General features: G+C 38.9%; 1 protein-coding gene across 3 annotated transcripts in view; it reads left to right on the top strand.

The window, feature by feature from the left end:
- Window positions 1–23,504, top strand: part of SH3RF1 (SH3 domain containing ring finger 1) — a 179,540-nt gene that overhangs the window by 21,577 nt on the left and 134,459 nt on the right. The gene's annotated exons all lie outside the window — the stretch shown is intronic.

Genomic DNA, 23,504 nt, shown 5'->3' with positions numbered 1-23,504 from the left:
CCCATTCTCCAGACTCCAGCTTGCACCTGCAGTCTTGCCTCACGTGACCAGGCTGTATCCTGTGTTAATTGCCATCCCCTGAATCAGGTACACACCCCTAATGTTGCTGTGCATTGTCCACCATTCATTCCTTCAGTAAATATTTACTTGGGAGAAGATATCTTTTTTTTTTTTTTAAGATTTTTATTTATTTATCAGAGAGAGAGAGAGACAGAGGCAGGCAGAGGGAGAAGCAGGCTCCTCGCTCAGCAAGGAGCCCGATGTGGGACTTGATCCCAGGACCCCGGGATCATGACCTGAGCTGAAGGCAGACGCTTAACCGACTGAGCCACCCAGGCGTCCTTGGGAGAAGATCTTTGAGCTATAGTTTGACCACCTCTCCTCTTCACCCACTGCGGTCTCTGTCTAAACCATCAAGCTTGTTTTTTTTTTTTTCCTCTCTTCACTTTTTTTGTTTGCCTCTTTTTATCCCTCTGTTATCCACTCTCAAATTGGAGACTCAGATTCTCAAAGTCTTTGTTTTATAGTCATCCCTGTTTTCCCAGTGAGCACATCATGTCTTAATGTCCTTTTTAAAATTCCTTAACTACATTTGACTTATGGTAGAAAAACCAGTGAAGAATAAAGCACATGGTAGAAAGAGGCATTAATAGTATATGTCTCAATTTTTCTGCAAAATGGAACTTTATCTCCTTCTACCTTTCCTGGTTAGAGGAAGAGCTGTGAAATTATTCCAAGTTTTTCTACAGCAGTCTTACAGGATTGTCATACTTACCAGGGATTATTTTATAGATGAAAAATTTGAATTGGCTTTTAGTTTCAAGAGTAAAATAATTGCTAGTTTAAATGACTTACATTAGTCGATCAGACCTAGTTAACATAAGTTTGTGTCTCTTAAAATAAAAGTTGAAAAATTAAATTTGTTCTTTGGTAATTTGATTTGTAGGAAGTGGGAAACAAAGGATTCCAAACAGGGCTTTTAAAATCAGTTCTAATTAATGTGTGTGCAGATGCATCAGCGAAGATTGGGAGGCAATTAGTATAATTATGTTTAAAATACAGTTGCATGCTTAAATAGATAATCACACCCTTAGGCCTGCCTATCTTTTTCTACTTTCTCCTTTAGGCTCGTAGTGAATTTTTTGGCCATTAAGCATGACCTTGGCAGTGTCTGTGGAGCCGAACAGAGTGACAGAATGCAGATGAGCACGATTGCACATTCTCTTAGCTCAGAGTTCGGTACTTGAGCGATAATACCTGCACAGCACACCTAGATAGAACAGTTAAACCATACGAGGGAAAACTTACGTCCTCTAGCTAGCTGCTCCCCTCCACCACTGCCAAATCTTATTATTGGAAAGCTGAGCTCTCTTTATGAAATCTTTTTTTTTTTTTTTGTATTCCAATTTGGAGTAAACTATAGCTGAGTCCTCTTCAGAGTGTTATGAAATAATTTGAGTTTCAAAGTAAAACTTGAATAAGTAGCACCTTGCCTAACCGCATACCATTTGCATGACTCAGTTATAGCCGAGGTAGAGGGGCCAGTAGAAGTGCCTTCTAGGTTTCTGAAGTATTTTTGTACCTCTCAGGTCTTCAGCTGCTGCTGCTTACAATGGATGTGACACCGTGACAAAACTGTTTCTCTTCAACTTCAGCATTTGGTATCTGTACCGGTGAATGAACAGAGATGTTTTTCCTGCCTTTCATTACAAACTCATGTGACCATTTTTCTCTTCAGTAGATTCAGTTTTATTGGAAGAATCTTTCGAAGGTGGTCTTGTAGAAATACTCCCCTATTGCCCTTCCTTTGGTTTCTGGTAGCATTAAACATGATTTATAAATTGCATTTTCATTTTATAGGCTGTCCTGCAGTTACAAGACTACAGCCTTTATTACCAACCTACCACAGCGATTTTGCTTTTTCTTTCAGCTGCATTTGCTGTATTTCTGACCATATTATTTGTAGCAGAAATTGAGGTCTGCTATCATTGCTATGTTTATAACTGGATTGTGTGGTTTTCTCCACGTAGGCAAAAACAGGATCTGGAGGACAGATAGCTAGTGTTGTTAGGCCAGTTGGAGCTTTGCTTTCTGTACTGTTTTTGCTAAGCCTGCTATGAGAACACAGCTTACTTCATCTGTGGCTATCCAAGTATAACAGAGTTAGGTGAATGATAGACAAACTTAGATGGAAATTTGAAACATGGACATTGGAATTTGTAGATTATTTTTTTAAATATCTGTTAGGGTAGCTTTTATATTAATTAATTAATTAATTAAGTTCAGTTAGCCAGCATATAGTACATCATAAGTTTTTGATGTAGTGTTCAACAATTCATTAGTTATATATAACACCCAGGGCTCATTACAACACGTGCCCTCCTTAATACCCATCACCCAGTTACCCCATCCCTCACCCCCTCCCTTCTGTAACCCTCAGTTTATTTCCCGGAGTCCGGAGTCTCTCATGGTTTGTCTCCCTCTCTGATTTAGCTTATTGGTTAATATGGCTTGTGTTCTAACTCGAGTATGAGCCATCATTACGGCCTTTGGCTCACATTTAATGCATAGACACAGGCTTAAACCAAAGTAGATTTGTTCAGAGGGGACCATGCCATTTTACTTCTTCCCTTGAGGTTACCCGGTGAGAGTTGGTAGTTAAAGTTGTGTTTGAGAAGTTTATTCTTCCTTGAATCTTTGAAACAAACTACTCTTGTTCTTATGGTAAACATAAAGCAGGTTGTTTTAAAATTTAGACCAATTTAGGAATTCGGTTTATAAATGCATTATTTTAGCAGGTATTTGATGCTAATCATGATATCTTATGATGGAATAGCTGCTTGTAGTATATAGGTATGTTTACTGTAGTTTATTTACCTCTTTGCGTTAAGTGATTTATTTATGTAACCTGTGTTTTTGCATAACCTTTACTAAACACTGGGTGACTTACACTTTAAGTTTTTTACAGTTTCAGTATCTCTTTTCATGCTGAGTCTTATGTACCACCCTCTTTGTTTCTTATTAATAAGATGTTAAACAATAGTACAATTTAAGGATATTAAAGGGATTAGGAGGTTATAACAACAGAATTGAAAACCACTGACTCTTAAGTTTAGAAAAGCTTAGTGCTGCAGGGTTGTCCTTGTGTCTTGGTTAAATTTATGCAACTCAAAAAAAACCCCATTATTCTGTCCTTTATATTATTTTATTAGATATCCTTCACATAATATCAGTTTATCTTAAACATTTCCACGTGCATTTTGGGTAGTTAGGACACTGGATTTCGTGTGTCTTTCTCCTTCAACTAATGCTGATTATAGTTAGATGAATTTAAATTTATTAACTTACGGTCTCGGAAAATTTAGATTGATTGACATTCTGGCATTAGCAGTATAGTGTATTCTTGAGTGCACAAAAAAGATGTATTGTGAAACTCTAGAATTGGGTAGAAAGAGATCATCTGTGTAGTGGCTTCAAAAAAACTGGGAAGAGCTTTTACAAAAGCAGCAGGAAGTACTTACTGAATCAGCACTGGTCTATTGTGTGGAGGGGTTTGCAGATTTCTAATTAAGCCACTGAATACTTACAGTCCTCAATTCACATGGAAAAATTTTAAAATGGTGGTGAGACACGTGTACGTTCGTGTGTTTGTATAGGGCAGCTGCTTGTAATGACTTGATAGTGAAAATTAAAAAAAATAATGTACGTGGAAACAGCAAGAAAAATTGAAATAGAGTGTCTTAAAAAAAAAAAAAAGTAGAACAACCACCAAAAAGTCACTCCATGTAATTTCGAGATCAGACAAAGGGATGGCTAGAGCATAATAGGAGCATGTAGAAGCCTGTTGCTAAATCAGAAATGAACAGGAATGCAGTTCAAAACCTCATTTACTACTCTTTAGTCTGTTGCCCTAGAGACAGACTTAACATATTGACTTTGGCAACTCCAGAGTAGCCTGCCATGTCTGCAGTTATTTAAGTGAAAATCTGAATTTGTGACTTAAAAATATAAGTTTACTTTAGTCGGTGCAACCAATTACATTTCTGGTTGGGTGGGAATTTCCAGGAGGTTCTAAGTCATCTTCAGGAAAATAATGAAATAAATAGATCAAGTAAAGAATTCTGATTCTAAAAAGTTCAAATAGGAAAACACAGTAAATGAAAGCAAGACCTGTTGAGACTGATTTAAATTTCAGGCACCATCTCACTTTATAGCATGAATGAGGTAACTGGAGAACATAGATAACAAAATTAATAGTTAAGGGAGTGCATAAAATATTGTTTGAAGATTAAAATGAGAGAGTTAGCCTAGAATGATCAAGATCCCATCCAGTTCTAATTTTATTTTATTTTATTTTAAAGATTTTATTTATTTGACAGAGATAGCAAGAGCAGGAACACAAGCAGGGGGAGCGGGAGAGGGAGAGGGAGAAGCAGGCTTCCCCCCCGAGGAGGGAGCCCCATGTGAGACTCGATCCCAGGACCCTGGGATCATGACCTGAGCTGAAGGCAGACACTTAACAACTGAGCCACCTAGGCACCCCAGTTCTAATTTTAAACGATTCCTTAGAGCAAGTGAGCTTTTCAGCTTTCTCTTACACCAACTCTGCTATGCCTTGCCTTCTGGCATTCTTATTATTCTGGAGTTGCAGTGAAAATGACATTTCAAAGATTTTCTTTGAAAAACACTAATCCAACTAGGGATTGTTTAAAAAATGTCAAATGAAAAAAAAATCATGAAGTTGGAAGAATGGGCTTGGAGACTGGACAGCTGTAATGGAAATGAATTCTCTTCCCTGCAGTGCTATTTTTCAAGACCACCTGGATCAGAAGCACCAGGGGGCTTATTTAAAATGCAGATTCCTGGTCCCAACCCAGAACCACTGATGTTGATTTCCTGGGGCTGGGACACAGGAATCTGTATTTTGAACAAGTTCTTGTACACACTTAATGTTTGAGGGAAACCAAAATGTAAGTGCAAATCTTAGGTATTAAGCCACACTGATTAATGTTTCAAATCTCTCTTTCCTCTCAGTATGATTTTAGAAGTGATATTTCATCCTAAAAATATTGCCTAATAGAAGAAGATTACACAGATTCTAGAATTTGGGCTACTGCACAAGTGAGGTGCCTGTGTGGGGAGAGAAGTTTTCATGGAGAGTAGTTTTATGTTTGTGATTAAATCACAAATCAGATTAATGATTAAAATGGTTTTAGGCAGGATATTTTCCTTTTGGGGAGAGTGACAGAATCATGTAGCACTATAACTTTTACTCTTCTGTTAAAAAAAAGTATTCTAATTGAAATAGAAAAATATTTGATTAAGAATCAAATCCCTCCTTTCCTACCAAAGGATCCTATTTATAACTTTTTTGGCATTTAAGCATTGTTCATATATATCATCTTCAGATTTTATTCATTTTTTTAAAGATTTTAATCATTTATTTGAGAGAGAGAGAGAGCGCGAGCACATGAGCCAGAGGGGAGGGGAAGAGGGAGAGGGAGGGGGAGAAACAGACTCCCAGCTGAGCAGGAAGCCGGATCCCAGGACCTTGGGTTCATGCTGAGCCAAAGGCAGACGCTTAACTGACTGAGCCACCCCAGCGCCCCTTCAGATTTTATTCAAAATATAAATGACTAAAACAAATGACCTGAAACTTTATCTCATATTTTTTAAAAACAGTTTTTGCTGCTATGCTCTCTGCTGTTTAACTACCTGGTTAGCGGACTTAGGGGCTTCAGCCATAAGGGCAGAGAAGCCCAGTTGACTTTGCCAAGGATCAGAGGGCCTTGTAGGAGGGAATTAGCTCCCATATCCCTGGAAGTGCAGTATGTATTCAATAACTACACTACCTGGTCAAGTTGCCCAAATGACATTTCAGCAGGATCTCATTCTGTGCCTTTGATTTTTCACTTTAGAAAGATAGCCACCTCCTTTTGGTTGTTTAGATGCATTTCTAGAGCAGCTGAACTTGGGCGCTACTCCAGGATGTGCTGGTTTTCTCAGGATCTGCTCAGGTGGAGCTCAGGTGTGCCCCTGTTGGCAATGAGTCTGTGCCAAAACACATCTCATTTGCTCAGATGCATTCCAACCCTTCTCAGTGCCTAAGGTCTTTACTGTATTTAAAACACAAACAGAGGGCGCCTGGGTGGCTCAGATGTTTAAGCGTCTGCCTTCTGCTCAGGTCATGATCCCACGGTCCTGGGATCGAGTCCCGCATCGGGCTCCCTGCTCCTTGGGAGCCTGCTTCTCCCTCTGCTTCTCTCTCTCTCTCTCTCTCTCTCCCCACCTCTGTCGCTCATGAATAAATAAATAAAATCTTTAAAAAATAAAAATAAAAAAAATAAAACACAAACAGAACCCGCACAAATCAGGTCAACATTGCTGTATAGAATTGGAGGTGAGGTTCACTACCTATTTGCTGAAGGGTGAGTTTGTTGTAGAAAATCTATTCAAGCCCCTTCTAAATAGTATTTAGCTTGTATTTCCTGTGTTTATTTGAATGTTTAAACTTGGTCCATTTCGCAGACTTGAGTAGGGGCATTGATTTAAATTTTTTAGCCCCTAGTAAACCTTTAAAGAGAAGCCTTCATTTCTTTCTTTTTCTTTTTTTTTTTAAGATTTTATTTATTTATTTGACAGAGAGAAAGAGAGCGAGAGAGAGCATGCACAAGCAGGGGGAGAGGCAGAGGGAGAAGCAGGCTTCCCACTGAGCAGGGAGCCCGATGCAGGGCTCGATCCCAGGACCCCAGGATCATGGGGGACCTGAGCTGAAGGCAGACCCTTCACCAACTGAGCCACCCAGGCGCCCTACCTTGAGAAATTTTAATTGACTTTGAAAAGTTGCTTGTCTTAGGATTCCACTCTTGGATATTCCAATGTCTACTTTGGGTTTGTGCTTTGTAAATCTTACTGTAGATCCTAATGATTTTTAAAGAAGAGTTTTTCATTGATAGGTTTTGTGTTGTAATTTACAGTTAATTAATTAATGGCAGTTATTCTGAGTACTTCTCAAATGATGTACTCATTTCATTCATATAGGATTTTTGATGAGGTGGATGTCGCTAAAGCTTGAATGGCTAAAAGTTTTAAAACTTTGACTGTCTTTTAATTTATCCGGAAATCTCTGAACAGTTATTTAATAAAAACACGTATATACACATTGATTGAGGAGCAGTGACTAGTTCCAAGTTTGATCCTTACAGATGTCTGTTTTGTTTTCTGAACAACACTCGTGGCTCACAGCTCACTTCATTAACCTCTCATTATTTCCGTCTGTGCTTGACTTCTTAAACATCAGCTTTTTTTCTGCTTGCTGCTTATATGCTTGGCCTGCATTATATCCTTCATGGTTTAACAGAGATAGGTGATGGTAACAAAAATACTCCCTTTATACCAAGTGGGTAGATTTAAAACCTTTCTTACTGGTGTAATCGTGGCTGAAACAGCGACCCACATATGGTTGTGAAAAGGCTAAAATTCCACATGGAAGAAGAAGGTAAATAAGAAGAAAGGTCAGTGAAGTATTACTTAAGTGAGCAAATATATCTAGTACGGTCTGGTGTAAGAACTGACCAAGGCCAGTGCTGAGCAGGTAAGCTGTCTTTTGTGAAAGTGCTTGCAAGGCCCATGCAGTATCTTGAAACCGGAAAAGGGCGAGGGAGGAAGAGAAAGGAAGAGTGAGCTTGGAAATTATTTACCTGTCAATTTGTATGCCTGAGATGGTTAAATAGATAGCCTGAACGTCTAATAGGAAGAAAGGAATGGGGGGAGCTGTAAATGCTGCTTCTAAGTAATGGGGGGCAGAGCTAAACGTGAGGCGGGAGGGACTAGAAGGAGGAAGATGGTATCGTCAAAGAGTTCTCCACAGGACTCTGTTACCACCACCAGAATGTGTTCACAATGGAAGTGAATGTTCCCTAAACTAGCGAGCCTGTCAGAATTTTTATTTAGCAGTCAGATGATGGGAAGAATAAACCCTGGGAGCATAGCTGGCTGAGTTGTGCCAGAATAAAGGAGGCAATGACTTGTTTCTTGAGAAAGGAGCACAGAGCCAATTCTTGGCCTTTGTGCGGTCAGATCTCATCTTAAGAAAGTCATTTCACCCTGATAGACAACAGTCCCCATCATTCTCAGCTTCTTCTGCCTCACGAGCAGCTATTAGGACAGAGCTGTAGGAATGTACTGTGTGTTAGGAACCCAAGTGTCCCAGAGATTCATGGTGTTGGTAAAATGGGGAGGCAGCAGAGACTCTATGGCAGCTTAATATTCTGTCTTTTTCTCAGTGATGAAGATGGATTATGGGCTGCACCATTTGCCCAGGGCCAGAGTTCCCCACAACCTTCCACACTAGGACCCCTCACAGGCTCCCTTGCCCCTGCTGTGATGAGTTTTACCTGTGCAGGCTGAACTTGGGCTGCTGTCCCAATTATGGACAAGCTTGGAGATTACACTCTAGCCTCAACGTTTTTTTTTTTTTTTTTACTTCCAGCCTCCGTATTGTCATTTCTTACCGTTCACATTGTCAAAAAATTTCAGTGTCTGAGCATTTTTCTAGAGGCACCCTGGAATGGTGGCCAAGCGCTTACAGAGGTTGTGTTGTCCTGTTGGCTTATCTTCCTGTCCTTATCTTCAGTCTCAGTGTCAGAGTGTTGTTTTAGCTTCCAATCTTCTAGTTCGCAGAAGAGGAAGTTTCTACTACTTCTGCATTTCTTCTCCTTGACCTTTGACATAAGTCTACAGTATCCAGAAACCTCTGGCATTTTTCTCTTTTCTTTCTTCTGACTTGGTGAGAAGAATTCTGTGTGTACCTGAATTTTTTTTTTTCTTCTGGGAAGAGAGTCCATACACTTTCCTGAGACTTTCCTAGGGCTCCATAACCCCAAAATGTTAAGAACCACAGATCTCAAGTAAGCTTCTCATTTTCTGATTAATGCTGTGGGGTATTCTCTCTCTGCAATCTTATTACTAGTTCCTTATCAGTAATACATATCCATCTGACCTTCACTATTTTGTATTCTCTTGCTGACCTTTCTGGTCAGGTCATTCTTCCTTAATTTTTTTTAAATTACTATAATTTTAAAAAAGTATTACTGTTGTTTTCTTAGGGAGAGAGATGGGTGCGGCAAAGGGAGAAGGAGAGGGAGAGAGAGCATCTTAAGCAGGCTCCAGGCAGGGCTTGATCTCACCACCCTGAGATCATGACCTGAGCCGAAATCAAGAGTCAGACACTTAACCGACTGAACCACCCAGGTTCCCACTCTTCCTTAATTTTTTAAAAGCTCTGTGATTTGCCACAACAAAGCTTCCTGGATTTCATCACTGTACCTGTGACTTAGCTGGATGTATCATTCCCTTCCACTAGCGACATTCAGGGCTTTCTAATTCATATTTGCATTAAAAAAATACCACATACACATTGTATTATAGCAGCCCCCCGACTAGATTATTTTTTAGTAGACTAGGATATTTTTTCAGTATGTAAATGTGGTTCTTCTCCACCTTTAAGAAAGTCTTCCTCTATTTCCTTCACCAAAATTATGTCTAATAAAGACGTCAGAATCATGTAGTTATAGCATGCTAGTTGTTGATATGGGCAATCATCTTATGGGCAGGTACAACCATTTCACCTCTTAAAATCAGTTTTAATTATCTCCTGAATAAATAAAAAAGTACCTGGTGAAAATTGTCTTTGAGTGATTATGCTCTTTACGATGTTTCATGATTCTAAGCATGACCCTCTTCCTAGTCAGATCACCTTTACTCTGTGTCTAGGAACATTCCAAATTGGTTTTCCACATCATATCACTTTTTTTTCTATCTGCTTGTTCTGTCCCTAGTGACTTGACGTCAGGTGCTGGTTCATTAGTAGACATTACTGTGCATGTCACACAGCCAGTTGGCACCACATTTTTGGCTCCTTCTGATGAATCTCTTTCTAGTTGGCTGGCAGATTAAATCCGTTCATTGAGACGGTTGTATGTGTGTGTGTATGTGTTTATTTATATGTGTGTTACTGGCAGAGGATGGGGCAGAAGCAAAAGTTGGGCTGGTTAAATACAATCATCTCTCTATTTTCCTTACTTTTCCTTTTTCATCATTTTGTAGCAAGCGGATCATGGGCTTTATTATTCAGTTTTTATGCCTATCAGTCAGTTATTTGTTAGCTTTTGGGTCTGTATGTTTAGCATTTTATTATTGGAATAATAAGAAACAATATTTGTATTTACATAGCCATTCCCCATATTGTAAAGCCCTGTGACCACAGTGACAATATAAGTTAGCTTGCATAAAGTATCTAGGGTAAATAGTGGCTATTTACTATATGCCAGGCAATGTTTTGGGCCCTTTTTTAATTCTTACAATAACACTATAAGGTAGTTGCTATTATTATCTCTATCTTACAGGTGAGGTAATAAATACAGAGAGATTAAGTAACTTGTTTAAGATCACACATCTAAAAGTAACTGTATTATTTAGAATAGGTTAAGTTTTGGGGCACCTGGGTGGCTCAGTCAGTTAAGCGTCTGACTCTTGGTTTCTGCTCAGGTCATGATCCTCGGGGTCACGGGATGGAGCCCTGCATCGTGCTTCGGGCTCAGCAGAGAGTCTGCTTGAGAGTCTCTCTCTGCTGCTCCCCACCCTGCCCCCTGCATTCGCTCGCTCTCTGTTTCTCAAATAAATAATCTAAAAAAAAAAAAAAGGTTAAGCTTTGGTACAGTAATAGACAACACTCAAATTTGAGAGGCTCAACACAGCAAAGACTTATTTTTCACTCATGATGCATGGCCAACGTGGGGTCCCAGGGGGCTCTCCTCATTGTAGTTGCTGAGAGACCCAAGCTGACAAAGGCTCTGGAAAGCCTTAGTTCCTTAGGAAAGGAACGGGGAGTCGAGCTCTGGCTCTTAAAGTTACCTTAGGAAAGGAACGGGGAGTCGAGCTCTGGCTCTTAAAGTTACCTGAAGTTACACATTTTACTTCTGCTCACATCTCATTGTCCAAGCCAGGTCACTGGGCCATGACTCCATTTAAAGGAGGTAGGGAAGTGCAGGCCTGCCATGTGCCCAGAGGGAGAAAAGAATTGGAGTGTTTGTGAACAGCCCTAAAACAATTATCACAGTGATGGAGCCAGGACTGGAAACCAGGCAGCCAGGCTATAGAGGCTGTTACATTATTATGGCACAGTGACTATAACTGTGAGAAAATACGTGACAGCTATCCTGAGGCATATATTGTCTAGAATAGCTTGTCACTTAGGGTGCAGAGGAAATGTCGTTGAAAGAAATTAAGTAAACTTTGGATAATATGCTCATTATATGATTTATAATTATTAATATCACATGCTAGTATATGAGATGCAGTATAGCATAATAGGTGAGAACATGGATTCTGAGTTAGGCTGCTTGGATTACAGTGACAGCTCTGTCAGATTACCTGTGTGACATTGGGCAAGTTACTTAACCTCTGTTTAATTGCTTCATATTTAAATGGGAAAAGTAGTAGCACCTATCATACAGAGTTATTGTATCATTGAAAGGGATTTTTAAAATTGTATGTGTGTGTGTGTGTGTGTGTGTGTGGTACTGTTAGAATAGTAAGTATGAAATATATAAAATGTTGAACAGATGCTACCTACAGTTTTTTATTATGATTTTTGTCATGCTACAGAGTAAATGGCATCTCTAAAAACTTAACTATAAACAAAATAGTTTAATGACTAGGTTCATCTGTAAGGATATCACTGTGTTATGTAAGCCAGATTATCATAGTGCTTGGGTACTGTTTAATGTTTAGATGTTTTCATTTGTATTCCTCAAGAATTAGAGCAGTGTTGTACTGAGTCTTGTTTCCACAGTAGGATTATAGATGGAATCCTGTTTTAAAAATATCAACATAAAAGAACTTGTTGATTTGATTATTAAAAATATCTGTGCCCAGCAAACCTAATATGTTTGGCAAGATCTGGAGACATTTGTCAAATTGGACTGGGGGAGAAGCCAATCTAGTGTCTCAAGGCCAAAGATCCTGATAAACGTCCTACAGTGCATAAGACAGCCACCCTCTCCGACCAAGAATTATCAGACCCAAATGTCAAAAGTGGCAAGGTTGAAAAACCCTGACCTGAAAACAGAAATCAATATACCATGGATTGCTCTAAGTAGAAAGAATCCTTAGAGTGCCGGTAGATTCCTGTTGTGGTAATGTAATAGGTCATTGTAATGACCTATTGGAAATAGTATGAGGCTATTTCCAAACATTGCCAAGCAACTCATTCTAGCAAAGGTATGCTGTGAGGTATAGCAATGTCTATTAAATGAGAAGTCTAGTCTTAGAAATGTGTTAATTTATCCCCATGAAAGGAGCTATTAGGATATCTCTGTATAGATGTAAAAAGTGTTCTTCACCAAAAGTGATATTCTTTAACTACCATGGCAGTATATTTGAAGAGTTTTGTGTTGCTTTGCTTCCTGGGAGAACTGGAAGATTGTGGTACTTGATCTGAGATTATATTCTAGATCAGGGTGTCTCAGCTTTGAACCATGGACATTTTGGGCTAGATAATCCTTTTTTGTGAGGGTTTGTTTGTAGGATATTTAGCAGCATCCCAGAAATCTCCCCACTAGATGCCAGTAGCAAAATCCCCCCATCCCCTTCATCTGACAAGTGAGGACAATGAAAAATTTGGCATTGCCAGATATTCCCTGGTGGGATGCACCCAGTGAAGAACCTCTGTTCTAGAGTAATTGGGGCGAGGACACTGCTTTCTCAGAAGTGTTCAGGTCAACTAGATGGACAGGTTTAGAAGAGTGAGGTAGGAATGGGAAAAAAAACAGAAAAAAAAAACCCCGCAAACCAGGAATACTTTTCAGCTTTAGGAATGTATAGAGAATCAGAATGATAGTTGGAGAAGATTTCAGAGTACAGGATGGGGAGAGGCAGATGGTAACCACCAGGGACAGAAGATGTTTTATAGTGGCTCTGGGGCAGGGGTCAAAATAGAGAAATCGAAGGGGAAGGAAGACCCTCAGACTTACCTGAAAGCTAGATTTTCAATTACATCCCTTAATGAAATGTCAGCTTGTAAGGGCAGAGCTGACAAGTATGAAAGAGTAATGGTTCTGCGAAATAATGGGGTAGAGGGAGGTGGTTTGCTGATTAAGTTGCTCATTATCTGGAGGCTGTGAAGAAAATCAGTCAGTGCATTATGGTGTGAAATATAACTTTTATTTTTCCAGAAGCCAAACCACTCACCCCCACAGAAGAATCTAAAGTAACCAGGTTTGTTTTTCATGACTTACAGTGACAGTTCTTGTTTATCAACGACTTGATGCAGTAAAATATAATGCAGTGAGTTAATAGATTTAAAGCATTTAGAAGAGTACCTGTCCCATGGTAACCTTTTCATACTGTTAGTTATCATCAGCTGTTCAAATGAAGACCATGAATCATCCTATTCCATATGGTTTTAATTTTTAAATTATTTTATTATAATAATGCTTTGAAAATTGGTAATTCTTTTGTGATATATAGCCTATGTATTAACCTTACAGAAAATCAGAATAGTAAATTAGCCAGAACATCCCATTTACCAACTATTCTGAGGAAACCAGCATTTTGTTATTATAATCTGCTGCCTTTTAATTTGATATTTACAACCAGGCAGTTTTCACCTTTGATTAGAGTTGTAGATTATATGATGTTCAGAGTTTATGGCTTCAACTAAAGCCCTGCTTAATTGTTTGATGGGCATGAACCTTATTTGGGGGTTTGTGCACATCACTGAAGAAGGGTAAAAAATATCTAGAAGTAGCCAGTTTAGGACTAAAGTGCAGTTTATAAAAATTTACTGAATCGACTTCTTTTTGTACAGCTCTGGTGTGTGTACTATGCCGTTTCATTCCGAAAGTATTTGGTTAGTCAACTCCAGTTCATTTGCCCCAGCTAAACCAGGTTGACTATAACTCTGTGATATAACGAAAGTTTGCCTTTTAATTTCACGGGGTTGAGGAGAGAGGTTCAGTGGAATGAGAAGACCTGGATTCAAGGAGCCTCTTAGCTATTATTTTTATCATCATTATGTGACCTTGGGCAAGCCTTTTGATCTTCGAGAAGCTGTTTCCAACATGAAATATGGGAGTAATAAAGCCCACTCCCCACAAAGTTTTTGTAAGAATGTTCTAATTTTGAAGGCACTGGGAAAATCATGAAGCCTGTTGACTCGGTCTACCTGTTTTTTTTTTCCTAGTGTCTACTTCTCTTATTTTATTCTCCACATTGCCACAGTGATCTTTCCCAAATGTGGATCTGAACCCCTCTTGACCTGTTTAAATCGCTTCAGAGCCCTCTATTGAACAGAGAATACAGTCCAGAACTGTTAGCGCAGTCTAAAAGAGCACTTACTCTCGCCTCGTAGGGCCTCACTAGTGCCCTCACTGGCCTTCCAGGCTATAAACCACTCTAAGCAGTCCTTGCACGTCTGCCTTTGTGCAAGCCATCCTTCTACCTGCAATGCCTTTCCGCCCTTTTTTCCCCTGATAGCTCCCTGGCCTAGCACTCTCACCCCTCCACAAGGATGTCAGGCCCTTCTTTTTGCCAATACTGTGCTGTAGATATATTTCCATTCTGGAATTTTTTAAACTGTTGAAATCTTTCGTTCACTTTTCTTCTAGACTAACAAGTTTTTAAAGACAGGTCCTGATACTAATATATCTTTATATTTCTAATGTCTGAAATAGTGCTTGACATGTAGTAGATATTTATATGTGCTTGAAAGAATCAGTCATCAAAGAGAGATGGTTCAGGCAGAAGTAGAAAAAGAAGTAGAAAAAGGCATTATTGGTTGTTCAGGACTCTGATGGGAACAGTAATGGGTAGTTGGTGGTTACAGAGAGTTGGCAGAGGTTGCAAGTATCCTGTCACAGCTTTGGGCAAAAACTAATGGCGATTTAGATAGAATCTTGAGAAATTTGTTTTCCTTTTTATTTATGAGTAACAAATTTAGGGCAACAAACATGGTCAGATAGAATGTAGTAAAAACAACAGTAATAGAGTAACAAGACCTATTTGTTGAATGCCACGTGCCAGTACTGTTCTAACTGCTTGGCATATTTTAACTCAGTTAATTCTCACAACAGCCCCATGAGGTAGGTGTCGTTACCCTCTCCCTTACATAAATGAAACAGGGTAGGCACAGAGAGAGTAAGGAAGCCTAGGACCCACAGCTGCTGCGAGGTAGAACCGGATCTCACCCCAAGCCCCAGAGCCTGTGGTCTTCATGCTGTATCTTATCATCCCACAGGATTAGGACACTCAATGATCAAAGACATTGTTTTTCAACTATGGAGTCTCATGTATTGTAATCCCATTTTTATAGAATTTTAAAAAAAGGGGAGTCGGTAATATTTGAGTAGTTAATACTTAACATTTTAAGCTTAAAGTTGATATTTTATTTTAGATTGAAATAATTCTAAAATTTTATTGAAAAACAAGGTGAAAACCATTTGAAAGAAATTTCCTGTCCCTTTAAAATTAACCTCAATTTATTTTAATTTTTTATTAACTCACTGAATGAGGGAAAAAAAAACCTTTGAAGTGCCTTTTCTGAATCTGTTGCATATATGGAGTGGATGGAACATCCGTGGCTCTATTTGAGGGCCAGCATTTTGAAGGAGATACATTTTGATTATTTATAAACATGGTATGGTCTGTTTAGACTTCGATCATTTAAAGTCATGCTGAGTTAAACATTATTTCTTTTAAATGACCCATCCATATAAATACAATTAGAGGCTGCAATACATTTTTGTATTTGTGTTGTTTCAAGTAAATCTTAATCATAGTTGCAATTTGGCATTGATTCTACATTTAACATTTATACATATATTTCATAAACTCTCATGAGCTACACTGGGGTTGGTTTTGTTCCCAGTTGTGTTGGGAATGCTCTAAGTGCTCAATAAGTAATATTCTGTGGAGATATTCTCTACATCAGTATTCTCTTCTCACTTTCCTGCCTCAGCCCAGGATATTTATAATAGTGTTATGAAAACTTTCTGAAAGCGGGTTGAACAAAGTTAGATGTTTCAGTGTTTTGGGACTTGAGAGTTTTAAAAAGTTAATGTGCATTGTGACCCTCCCAAAGGGGGGCCATGGCATACAAACTTTTCTAAATCCATGTACAAAATATATATGATCACAGAATAGGGTTTTTTGTTTTGTTTTGTTTTGTTTTTTAGAGGTATACTGATTTACATTACCAAGTGTTCATGTAACACAGTTTGGGCCACAAAAAAGTCATGTATTTTAGATTAGACTATTACTATTTAAATTGCTGTTTTGAAGATTCAGAAATTGTTCCCTTGATCCTCTCTAAAGAAAGTGGCTATGTTGTATACCTGAAACTGGTATAACATTGTATGTCAACTGTGCTTCAATAATAAAAATTTTTTAAAAAGTGGCCAACAGAAGTATTAGAGAATTGATTTGAATATGACAAAAGAACCATTCTTAATTAAATTCAAATACTTTAACCATTTTATGTAAGTCTCTTCACTTAATAGAATTATAAAGATGAGTCCATTTTCCCACAACTAAAGTTGGAATTAAAATGCCATGATTTATTTTTATTGGAAAGCACTGACAGTTGAGAAGGAGTTCAGATATCTTTGGTTAACTGAATGGAGACCTTGAGAATTTCTGGAAAACCTCACTCTTTTGAGATAAAGTAAAATTAACTTAACAGAAGTATAGCCATAGGTCAACATAGCAGAATGAATTACAACTAGGGACAGGTGCCTTAGGACCTTTTCTAGAATAAGCCTAAAATGAGATCATAGTAGATATTAAACTTTGTGAACCTAAAAGAGTTATTTGTTGGGGTTATTGTGCTTTTGCTATCCTATGTTCTAATCAAAGATATTTTCTGGTTTACACTCCTTAAACCATCTGATATTTCTTTCAAGAACATTCTTTTTTTGATAAAATTTTAACACTACAAAGCTGTAGATGTTTGTGGAACTATTTAGCAGAGTTAGTCTAGAATTCATAAAGTAGAACAGAGAAATCTAAAGAATTTTGTGTGTGTTGTGGATATGGTGTATGTCTCTGTGTCGATATAAAAAGGTAAAATGGTATGTGTATTAATGGATGAGTACAAACTGTGGCAGGCAGGATAATGCCCCTCTCCCCCAAAGATGTCCACATCCTAATCCCTGGAACCTGTGAATATGTCCTACCTGGCAAAGGGGAAGTAAGATGGTTAATCAGCTGACTTTGAGATGAGAAGATCCTAGATTATCCAGATGGGCCCAATGTAATCACAAGGGCCTTTAGAAGAGGGAGAGGGAAGCAGAGTTAATGCTAGGTGAGAAAGACTCAATGCTCTGCTACTAGCTTGGAAGATGGAAGAAGGGCCTGTGAGCCAAAGAATGTGGGCAACCTCTAAAGCTGGGAAAGGCAAGAAAATGGATTCTTCCCTGAGGCCTCCAGGAAGGAATGGAGTCCTGCCGACACCTTGATTTTAGCCCATTGAGACCCATTTTAGACTTTGGACCTCCAGAACTGTAATTTAATAAATTTGTGTTATTTTAGTCCATGAGGTTTGCAGTAATTTGTTAACAGCAAACATAGGAAGCTAGTGCATATGTATACTGTAATCTGTTTGGGTGGCTCCCTGTGTTTGAAGACCACTTGATTTTATAGCCTGTATTTTGTAGGGCAGAGTTTTAGAAGATACACATTTAGAGTATATATGTATTCAATGACGAACAATGACGAAGTGCTTACTGCTCAGGGAAACGGTTTGAAAAGTAGAGTAGTGAAACAACTTAATTGAAGATTAAAATTGGAATGCATTATGTTACTTTTATAGGATTAATAAAGTTCACATCAGGCATTTGCGATTCAGAATCACTTTATGACTCCAGAATTTATGGAGTTCCCTTCATTCACTCTTGTGGCATTATTTTTTCAAAGTTTTCCTTAAGAATTTTCTGATATGAGGTATTTGGGGATGCAATTAGATTCTGCTCAAGTATCCAGAGACGGTATATTTCCCGTGGGAGATGTATGGTAGCCATCCCATTGCCCTTTGACATACTTCTTAAAGGTGGCTGGATTTATCTCGGTGGCATGTTCTCCTTCTTGGGGATATGGTTTCTCTACTCTCGAGTTGTTTCCAGTCTACTGGTAGAGAAAGGCACACAGAGTAATTATAGATTAATATGGGAGTATAGTAAAATAAGTAGTGCATGAATGTTATGGAACACCCAGGGATCCCAGCTACCCCTGCCAAATGTTGTTTCAGAATATAAAATGCTAATTCAGATTTAGGAAGAAACATTATGCTGCTCTGGGCTCCATTACAAGTTGTAGAGCCTAAATTCCAACTTGACACCTGACACCTGTTAAGAAAACCACATACTTTTGGTGATCTCCATGAATCATTTTGCTGTGTACCTATCAGTGAAAGATGAAATATTTGGTGACAGATAGAGTTTTTTCAACAGGAACATTTTAAAAATATGTGAAATAGGGAGTAGTTTGTTTATCATCTGCCATGTCAGATCTTTTTAGTGTTTAATAAATGAAGAGTTCTTTGAAAATAAGTTATTGATTGATGATACAGTCTAGTGAATTTTTAATTTCTTCCTATTGTTATTTTGTAATTGGAATTAACTGAACTCTCAATTCATTTTTTATGTGTTTTTAAAACTAGTTTGGTAATTGAGGGAGTACAACTTAGGTTTAGAATTGGGGTAATTAATGCTGTTTTAACTCATTCAGGATGTCACCCATTCATAATTATTATTAGCTTCACTGGTGATTTTGGCAAAATGTATAAAATATATTTACAAAGATACATTTTCACTATCTCCAGAAGTTTCCTATAAAATTGATGGTACATCATGGCCAATTACTTAAAAAGCTCCGGATCTAAGGACAGTTGCTTCTGGCTTGTGCTTTTTCTGTACTTTCGTTTTTGGGGGGAGGGGTAGTTAAATCAGGTTAGCATAAGCTATGATTGATTATCTCATTAATTACTTAGCTTATCTTTGTATTCTGTTCTTTCCTGCTCCTTTTTTAATTAAGCTCCATCAGATTTTTTCTCATTATAGCACTCTATATATTTTGCTTTTCAATGCTATGGAATGGTGGTATTATGGTGACTAGGAAAAAACTTGATGTATAGGCACAACTACAGTAAAAAGAATTTTTTGATTTATGAATTTGAAACTGGATTGTAAATGTCAGGTGATTGAGAAAGACAAACCAAGTAGGAGTTTTAAATGAATTTCAGAAACAAAATACCCTGTTTTATATATAGCATGCTAAGCATTGTCTGGAAGGTTATTCTTCATTCATTTACCAAAGATACTTAACCACCCACCTCTTTCATTCACGTCAAGTACACTAAACAAAAGAGACAAACTGTGAGTCACAACATTTGGTTGTTCTGATGTCACGACATTAACTAGAATAATGGCATTAGTCAGAATATTGATTCTTCTAGAGTGATTATTGGAAGTGTGTTGCTATCTGTAGCTTTATTCCTTTTCTCATCAGTCATCTCAGAGTTTCACATACTGTTAACACCAGTCTGTTACATGCAGAGGGGCTGTCAGCAACGTGGCGGCCACCATGGGTCACAGGCCTGACTGTTTTCCCTTGTTTGCCGAGGAAGAACTGTCCCTTCTCCTCTACAAGGCTGCCTCTCTGCCCACTTCTGTTATCTTGTTCCTTAGTAGATGGTCATCCTGCAATTTTAGTCTCTCCCTTTGCACTGGAATTCTTCTCTTTAAGCTCCTTAACTTAATTCTAAGACACATACACACACGTGCACTCACACAGTCTCCTCTCAACCCTGCTCAAGGTACCACCCCTCTCATGTCCTTCCTTTTATAACCACACCTTGACAAATAGTGTACTGTCATCTATGTTTCCTAGACTGACTCACTTTCATTAGCACTTTGCAGTCACTTTCTCTCTCGATGAAACTGCACTCTTGGCAGTTCCTGACTCTTGTTCGTCACAAAACCCTTTGGCTTTTTCTCAGTCTTTATCCCCCCTTTACATCCGTGCATTCGACCTTGTTGTACACAGCTGCGTTCTTGAAACTGCATCTTCCTTTTCTCTTATCACCACATTCTGTACCCACGGTTTTCTCTGCTGACCTTCTCTCTGGTGGTGGTGCTGTTTCAGACTTGTGACTTTAGTGGTCACCATCTTGCTGATGACTTCCAAATAGTGATCTCCAGTCCTAACTGGTGCTTGAGCTCTGGTCCCACATAGTCAGCTGACTTTCCTACTTGTGAGGTTGGTTAGCACTCAAACCCAATATATCTGAAGCTGATGCTGGACCTAATTCCTTTTCTTCTGAAACCCTCTCCTCTCTCTCCATCATGCCCAGCTTTATTCATGGCCCTGTCATCCCTCTGTCACCCAGAGTGAAATCTGAGGGTCAGCCAGTCATTAACTATCACTGCCTTTGTCTCTGTGATGTCTTTTGGATTCACCAGTGCAGAGCCTGCTCCCTTTACCCCTAAGGCTGCTGGAGCTGGCCTCACTCTCTGACTGGTCTCCTTCTTTTCAGTTTCTCCTTTTCCCATTTAGTCTGTACACTGCTATTGGATTACTCTGTGGAAAGCATGGAGCGCTTCTTTGGCACTCTGTTGCCTACAGAATGAGACTGCATATCTTGGGCTAGCTCTCTAGGTCTCAGTGATCTCGTCTCAGTTTCCCACTTCAACCTCATCTTTGACTTCCCCTCTTCAGTATTCTGCTTCAACTGGGTGAAGCCACATCAGGCAGATTCCGGTGTCAACAAAGTGCCCCTGATCTTGCTACTTTTCGGCATCTCCACGATAATGACCCCAGTCCAAGCTGTCATAATCTCCTGGATGACTGTAGTAGTCTTGTACCTGGTTACCATGGAGCTACTTTGGTCTCCTAGACTCACTTTTTTATACAGTAGACAAAGACATCTTTTCAACTTGAAATTCAAATCATAGCTCTATAAAAAGAGACAACATGCTATTTCCTATGTTCCCAACTCTCTAGTGGCTTCTCACTTACGCTCAACAACATCATATCAACTATTTATGACAACAGAGCCACGTAGGATCTGACTCAGTGGTTCTCAGTGGGAGATACTGCTCCCTTTTTGTCACCTGTAGGAGTGTTTAGAAATAAGTGATGGTTTCTTCTATTGTTACAAGGATGGTGCTATTGGTATTTGGTGCCTCAAGGACCATGATGCTGAACGGAAACAAGATCACATTATCCTGTCCCAAATGACAATAGTGCTCTTATTGAGAAATACTCATTCTCACCTCACTTACCTTTCCAGAAGTATTTCCTACCTTTTTTCTGCTTCACTTATTCTACTTTAGACACACGGGTCTCCTTGCTAGTCTTAGATAATGCCAAAGTGTTCTGCCTCAGGGCCTTTGCACATGCTTTCCCCACATCTTTCCTCTATTTGAATCATTTATTTTCTCACTTGATTCAGGTCTTTGCTCACATACCACCTCATTGATGACCCTTATAGAAATCCCCCTAAGTCACTGTGCCCTCACCCTGATTTATTTTTCTTCTTTATACTTATCACTATCTGACACTGACTTTTATATTATTTGTGGATCTGTTTGTTCATCTCCTCCACTGGAAAGTAAGGTCCATGAGAGCAGTCTTATTCACAGTGCATCCTCAGCACCTGGAATAGTGCCCGTGACTATGTAATGTTCAGTAAACATTTGTGGACAGAGTGATTTTTAGATATGAATCACTTTAGGATATGGAGTAGAATAAGTTTGAGATACAAATTGACAGAATGAGCAGATATTATACACTTGCCAGCCTCATGCTGTGGTGTCTCCTCTTTGCTCACCTATTTAGAGTGTATTTTATTTGTATCTCCGATTCCTACCCATCCTTTGGAGGGTCTTTTTCATCTGTCATCTCTTTCATGGTCCCTTCTCTGATCTTGCCAGCTCCTCAGAATTCTAATAGAGTTTTATAGCTCTAATTATGCGTGCTGACTTCTGTTACCTGTTTATGTTTCTGTATCCCTTGCTTGTCCACGCTCAGTGTCCATTTCAACCTACACTCCCTGTGTGCTGAGCACAGCACCTTGCAATGGGTGTCTGTTATCCGTCAGTTGAATAGGTGTCCTTTTGTGTCTGCCTGGGAGAAAGGGCCTCCCTTGACATTTTATGCCTGGACAGCCCTGGAGCAATGCCATAAGGGAGTCTGCATGTTGCAGGACTGACACCACTTGGGAAGAAAAGTGGAGGCAGTATTGTGTGTGCTTCATCTTTGTGAAGAGCTGCAGCTGGGCAAACCGCGTGAGGCATGACACTGCACCTCTCAGAAACTCACAGGGTATCGCGATGCTGTCCACACAGGCTTCGTAGTCCGCTCAGAGGCAAAATTTTCTCAGCTGAACTCCTGTATTAGAGGTATGGTAGGGAGCAGGACAGAGTATGGGGAATAAACATGTTCTATAAAAGTTAAGTGTCACAAAGTAGAGAGTTGTTAATGTGAGTTCTTTCTCACTTTTAGTTATAAAATGCATTTTAGAAGGTGAAAGATTAACAAGGGAAGCAATAAACTGACTGAAATGTGTCCTCAGATTACAATTCCACTTTTATGTTTGTTATTATTTTGTTATGGTATTTATCTAGCAATGTGGTTAATTTAAAGTCTATTATCTTAAATCCCTGTTAGGAAGGTGTCAAAATGTACAGAACAGCCAATGATTTATAAATTATTAATTGCAACATTGCTGATTTTGCAGTATAGTATGTTTTGCCATGGGAAGAAAATAAGTCAACCTTAAAAAAACAAGTAAATGGATTGAATATGTATTATTATCACATAGTAGACCTCCACACTTGATAATATTACAAGGAAAAATTAGTAGTATTTTTTCATTGGATGAGGGGAGAATGCTTACTTTATTTTTTTTTTAAAGATTTATTGAGAGTGAGAGTGGGGGGAGCGGCAGAGGGAGGAGAAAAGCAGACTCCCCACTGAGCATGGAGCCCGACAAGGGGCTTGATCCCACCCTGAGATCATGATCTGAGCCAAAATCAAGAGTCGGATACTCAACCGACTGAGCCACCCAGGCGCCCTGGAAGGCTTACTTTTAGAAGGATGAATTATGTAGCTCTGTTACTGAACTCTGTTCACCCACTAAGCACTAGGGTTATGCTTTAATTTAGCAGTTCACTCTCAGAGACGTAGGATCCCTCTCAAAAAGGCTATCAGAACTGTAGATATTAAGTGAAAGAAGAATTTTAAAATTCATGGGAAATTTTAGGGAGTAAGAGATGAAGTGTTGTGTCATCTTGAATCTGACAGCTACATTCTTTTATTATAAGCCATAAAAGAGACTGCCTTTAATTGTAGATTATAAGGTATGTTACAAGGAGTAGAGTATCTGTTAAAATGACATGCTACCATGGCAAAGGTTTTAGCCTAATGCATGTATCCGATTGAACCCT

Source organism: Zalophus californianus, chromosome 2 (assembly GCF_009762305.2).
Source record: "Zalophus californianus isolate mZalCal1 chromosome 2, mZalCal1.pri.v2, whole genome shotgun sequence".
Classification (NCBI taxonomy): domain Eukaryota; kingdom Metazoa; phylum Chordata; class Mammalia; order Carnivora; family Otariidae; genus Zalophus; species Zalophus californianus.
The sequence above is the reverse complement of the archived record's forward strand: the minus strand, read 5'-3'. Positions and strand labels throughout refer to the sequence as shown.